A 5,772-nucleotide genomic window follows, 5' to 3' on the forward strand; every position below is an offset into this window, starting at 1 on the left:
CGTCGCTAGAGTCCCTAGAAGTATTTGCTAGTCTGCCGTCCGAGCGGGGTTCCCTATGGAACCGGTTGGCCGCTTCCCGGATGAAAGCGCAGGGGGCGCTGTACGCATTCGGAGCGTGGTCGCGTTGTGTACGTGGTGCTGTGGCGGTTGTGCCGTACTGCGAATCTGCGGCGCGCTTATCCGCTGGTGCCGTGACAAGGCTCGTGCACCACGTGCGCTTTTTTTCGCTCGGGGGCCGGAATGCGCGCAAATTAGCTAGCATGTGTGCAAGTGTGCCTTTTTTATGGATGTGTGATCGCGTCATGTCCAGAAAACGGGGTAAGCGTGATAGCACGTGTTTCTTGCCCGGGTGCAAGACCGGGTAGCGCTCGTGCAAGGTGAAATGTTCTCTCTTCAGGACATCGAAAGACGCAGGGAAGAGGCAAGAGTGGGAGCGCAACATCAAGCGCGGCTGCAAAGGCAATAACATTGTTTATTGTCTCAGCTAGCGCATAAAGGAATATGCAAAACGAAAATTAAAAGGCGTAATAAATGAAAGAAAATAGACTGGCTGTGTTCTAATAAAATTCAAGAGAGAACGATGATAAGGCCCTTCCGTGCAAGCAATGTACGAAGATGGGTTGCTCGGTGAAAGGCCCACTGCCGTCAGATGCCGATATTGTCGGCTTCAGTGGCGGACAAACCCACAAGTGGTGAATATCTTCCTCATTATTTTGTGAGTTGCAGACAGGGAATCCTGGACGTTGATATTAGCTATGCGACAATATAAATATCGGTATATATAAATATCGGATGATCCAGATCGGGGTTGCCCTCAGATTACTGTAACACGAATAAGCTAGTATCGAAGTTTGTGAGCGACCCTTCAAACCCTGCTTTATTGAGCGAAGTTTTAAGACAGGTAAAGGTAATTGAGATTCCACGGGATGTTACGCAACTCACGAAGGATGCCATCTCAACGCTGTTTCCTGACACTCCAAAATACTTGTTGAAACCCCTGCCTCTCAAGAGAAAGGAGCGCAACTTGTACGAGCAAAAACAGCCAGCAGGGAGACCTGCAGAGAAAAAAAAAGTGCACTGATCCTGAAGCATCAGTGGAGCCAGTTGAAGAATACAGCGGTGGTGGATCGTGTGACGTGAGCCTGCTCCAGGAATGCAGAAAGCTGCATGCCACCGCCACTGGGGACAAATGTCGATCTTTCTGATGTTGAACAATGAACATTCGCATAGTGCCACTCAAGCGAGGACGAATCTCCGGAGGCAATTGCCATCGGCGAGTTCTGTTCCATCGCAGTGGTGAAGCTGCCATGAATGAGGAAACAAAGTCAATGAGATAGCTGTAAAGTCAACAGAAGAGGTAATTAATCTTATTCAGGACATTGCGAAACTCAGCTTGTGTCCTGGCAGCGGATTGAAGCCTATTACCAAGACCTTTCCCACCTACAATGGGCGTTACTTAATTTGCGACGAACTGTACCATTATTTCTGATGCAACATGCATACAGCCTGCAAATACTTGCGAAAGTTAACTCAGAACACCCTGTCAAGAAGAAAAAAAAAATAAGAAACAGACTTCTATGCCTCGAGCAGTTTGTCGTACGAAGGACAAGGTGGCAAAGCTGGTAAAAGCTCTCGGTGAAATGAAAAATGAAAATGAACACCTTCAAGGAGAGAGTTTGAAAGAAGTGTTAGTGCCCTTCGTCTCAACTAAGAGCTGGCTGTTAAAATATGTTTTAGAGGTTGCAAAACGGAAGTCAACAAAAGTGATGGCATATTCTGATGAGTGGCTACTAGGCTTCCTAAGTACCAAAGAATGCCTATCAGCAGTTTGCCTGAAGCGCGGTGCGAATTGAAGGGCTCGGATTCCCATCTTGCGTGCTTTAATTGTGCATGCATCCGAAAGTTTCTAGTTCTACATACGTGTTATAACTTAGCTAAACGTCCGAAGAAGTTAAGATGAAACTATAGCGTGAATGAAAACGCCGCCGACAGCGCTCTGTTGCTCGCACACATGGTCCTTGGAGCCTAGAATGTGCGTCTAGTATAGTGTTCCATGCAAGCGCAATTGTTTGCACAAAATCCTCAGAAGTCTTCATTACACTACGGCACGGCGGTAGCTTCAGCAGGATAATAGGTTATAAAAAGCAGCTTCGTTTCTACATCGGCTCAGGGGCATGCGCGCAAAACTTCGCTCACGAAAAAAAAAAGTCGCATCCGTGGATATGCCAACAACACGGCTGCGAATTCAATATTACGACTAAACTGAAATCAAAGACTAAAGAGCGGCATCGCATGCACAAGGCACCTGACAATGAGCATGCAGCGAATGCATTTCGAAGCGCACGGGCGCGCGCGTCGTCTGCTCCGTCAGCAGTGGCGCACTCCGGTTCACCGCAGCGCCACCGCGGCGATCATTCAGCGGCAGCCCCCGCCGCGGCCGGCGGACGACAGACTAGCAATATTTCTAGGGACCCTACCGTCGCGACTCGCAACTTTTTGCCGCTGGCGGCTTCGGATCGGATCGGATTGACTTACCGGTGGCTTTTCTGGCTTCTTTTTACTGCCGGCCGCTTCCTAGAGGGACTTTCGGTTTCGAAAGGCAGTTTGGCTGGTTTGGCGATAAATGTTTTTTTTTTTTTTTTTTTTGAAAGGCAGCGTACAGTCTCGTCTAGGGCCATAATTAAGCACAAAGCTGGCGGGCTGAGGTAATAAAAACCAGTGCCGCTGGGTCCCAGCAAACGTGGCATACCTGATTATGGGCCCAGTATGACGCTGGAGACAGTTCGTACCAACGTTGTTCGTACTGGGACGCGGCATGCTGTCAGGCGCGGCACTGGTCTCTCAAACAGAAAAAAAAAAACGCCTCAGATAAAAAGTACACGCTAAAAAGTAACGAAGCACCTCAACTACATTTAAAAAGTTAAAAAAAAAGAAATAATTAAAACTAGGCAAAAAAAAAAAAAAAAAACCTGCAGCACTAGCGTGGTTCGAACTCGGTACCTCTTCCTCCGTAGCATTCCACGCTAACCACTCGGCCACGCCGGATTTTTTTTTTTTCTGTTAACGCCGGAAACTGAGTCTGCTGAAAACTTTTTTGCTTGTTATCCCATGATTGCATTTATAAGATTTGCACCATGTTTCGAAGCATGTTTCGAAGTGTACAGGCCCCATTGCTGCCGCTCTAACAATTACAAATTCTTCGCCATTGAAACTTGCTGCCTGCTCCCACGACTTGCAAAAAATGTTCTGGATACTATGCGCACTATTTTGGGCACTGGAATCATTTTAACATGTCGAGTTTGGCATAGCAAATTTACCAGCGCCGGACGTTCGGGGGTGTTCAGCTACCGTGGGCGTAATTTTCGCTGAACACGGAGTTGTGGCACAATCCTTCAAGGAAAAAAGAGCGACCAAGCTTCAATACCGGCAAGCGCAGCAGCGACGACACTATTTTCCTTGTAACTAAATCTTATTCGTATGCAAAAATTTTGCGGAACGATGCGATGACCGAGGGCTCGGCTAAGCTATACGCAGAGCAAGAAGGAGCTCAAAAGCTTGAGAAACACGCAAAATATCATGCATTACAAGCGCTGTAGTGTTTTTTGTTTTGTTTTTTTCACTCATGGGCCCATCACTTGGTAAACTACTCTCTTCCTTGTCTCCTTTTTAATGATTACTTTGTAAACATAGCATGTGTGAAAGGAAATGTAAACGCACATTCCTGTCAAATGATCAATTTAAAGCTTAGTTTTGAATTCAATCATTTCAGGCCACCTTCCTGTCCAGTAGTAATGCAAGGGCATGTAGCATTCATTAAACGATTTTAAAATTATGTTGTTCCTCATTAATTATGTTTACGTCCTCCAAAATCATCAAGCAGTAATAGTAATGCACATGTAGTGATTGTTGCACTGCGTTTCAAGTTGCACTGCGTTTCAATTTGCACTGTGTTTCAAGTTGAAACACACCGTGTTCTCTCAATGGGTGGTCGCAATGACTGAGAAAATACACATCATACTTTCCGTTGACTTTTCACATTCTGTGATTACACATTAGCAGTTCACAAAAAAAGCCTTTGATTTTTAAAACAAGAAAAAATAATGTGAAATGTCAATTGAAAATCTGGTTTAAAGCTGTTGCTAAAACACAGAAGGTATTGAGTGTCTGTTGAGTTCATTTGCACTCATTAAGAAAACATTAAGGCCAAACCAGAAACTCAAAACCCATTTTCGTAAGGGCTTGCACCTGCGAGCAGGCCGTTTCGGAGAGACCAGCAGGGGTACCCCGGCCTGCGCCGACGACGACGCGCGGACGTAACCCGAGCCGTGCTTTGACTCGGAACTGGACCGTCCTGGGAGCATGTGCGCGACCAGGGCACGAGAAGCAATGCCTTCTTTATAATGCATGATATTTTGCGTGTTTCTTAAGCTTTCGAGCTCCTTCTTGCTCTGCGTATAAGTTAGCCGAGCCCTCAGTCATCGCATTGCTTCCCGAAATGTTTAGATACAAATAAGATTTAGTTACCAGTAAAATAGTGTTGGCGCTGCTGCGCTTTTCGGTATTGAAGCTTGGTCGCACTTTTTTTCCCTAAAGGTTCGTGCTACAGCTCCGTGTTCAGCGAAAATTACGCCCAAGGTAGCAACCACCGAAGAGCCATGCGCTGATAAATTTACCAGCGAGGCCAAACTCGACATGTTAAAATGACTGCAGTGGACAAAATAGTGCTCATAGGTATCTAGAACATTAGATGCAAGCTCTAATGGTCAAGAAGTTGTAATTGTTAGAACAGCCGCAATGGCCTGTACACTTCGAAACATGCTTCGAAACATTAAGTCCCAATCTTATGAATGCAGTCCAGACATAAGAAGCGAATACGCTACCAACGTTACCAGTTCCCAAGTGGCCGAGTGGTTAGCGTAGAAAGCTACGGAGTAAGAGGTACCGATTTCGAATTAGGCCAGAGGTGCAGTTTTTTTTTCTTTAGTTTTATTTTTTTAGCTTTTTTATTGTAGTTGAGGTGCTTCGCTACGTTTTAGCTTTTACTTTTTATCCAAAAGTGAAAGCCATCAGGTGCTCATTGGTCAACACTCATGAACAACACACAAGAAATGCACACATTAGGTACCAACCAGAAACACGGTGGCCAACTTTCTTGTGAAACTCATCAAAAATGCATCAAGAAAATGTATAGAAATGTTAATGTGCATGATGAGGAATGTAATTAACATTTAATCAGAAACTCATTAAGCTTTTTTGTAAGGGGAGGCGACAACTAGGAGTAGGTTTCCTTGTCAATAAGTATATAGCGGGTAATATAGATGAATTCTATAGTATTAATGAGAGGGTTGCAGGCATCGTAATTAGGCTTAATAAGCTGTATAAACCGAAGGTTGTACAGGCCTATGCACCTACATGTAGTTATGAGGACCAGGCAGTTGAAAGCTTCTATGAAGATGTAGAATCGGCAATGCGAAAAGTAAAGACGCAGTATACTGTACTAATGGGCGATTTCAATGCCCAGGTAGAGAAAAAACAGGCAGGAGACAAGGCAGTAGGTGACTATGGCATTGGTTCTAGGAATAGCAGGGGGCAGTTACTAGTTGAGTTTGCAGAGCGCAATAACTTACGAATCATGATTACCTTCTTCAGCAAACGGAAGAACCGGAAATGGACATGGAAAAGTCCTAACGGGGAGACTAAAAATGAAATCGACTTCATAATGTGTTCAACCCCCGCCATTATGCAAGATGTAGAGGTAATCGGAAAAGTGCG

Source organism: Amblyomma maculatum, chromosome 5 (genome assembly GCF_055883805.1).
Source record: "Amblyomma maculatum isolate TAMU_Amacu chromosome 5, ASM5588380v1, whole genome shotgun sequence".
Classification (NCBI taxonomy): Eukaryota; Metazoa; Arthropoda; class Arachnida; order Ixodida; family Ixodidae; genus Amblyomma; species Amblyomma maculatum.